Raw genomic sequence first — 590 nt, forward strand, 5'->3', positions numbered from 1 at the left:
TGGAGAGTGACCCTTAAAACAAGTCAATCATTGGCACAGAGAGAGGCAGCACACTATGATGACTACATGCCACTTCAACATGTGTATTCATAAGGCAAAAATCTATAGGATATGTGGAGTAAATGCCAACTGAATTTAAAGTAGATCTCCAAGTACAGGTGAATACCCCAATATTAATGGCAGCTTGATGAAAATCCAGGAGCCTTTGAAAACACAAAGATAGGTCCTCTAACTTACAGATTTAAGTGCTGAGATTGCTTCCACATCTCCAACTCACTTGACCATGCTCATGAGAGGTTTTGGGGAGCACTGAGGAGGATTGTCATTTTAGGTAAAAGAGTATTAAGTGTGCTCAAAATCTTAGCTAGAACAACAAGGCAAGAAAAAGAAATAAAAAGGAGGCAAATGAGAAGTTCAAAGGCCAAGTATTGCTTTTTGCAGATGGCAGGATCCTTAAAACAGCCTAAAAACTCCACTAGGTAACTCTTAGTCTGATACACACTTTCAGCAAAGTAGCAGGATACAAAACTGATATACATAAATCAGCAGCCTTTCCATACACTAACAATGAACTCATGAAGATAGAAATT

The sequence above is a fragment of the Peromyscus maniculatus genome, chromosome 6 (genome assembly GCF_049852395.1).
Source record: "Peromyscus maniculatus bairdii isolate BWxNUB_F1_BW_parent chromosome 6, HU_Pman_BW_mat_3.1, whole genome shotgun sequence".
NCBI lineage: Eukaryota > Metazoa > Chordata > Mammalia > Rodentia > Cricetidae > Peromyscus > Peromyscus maniculatus.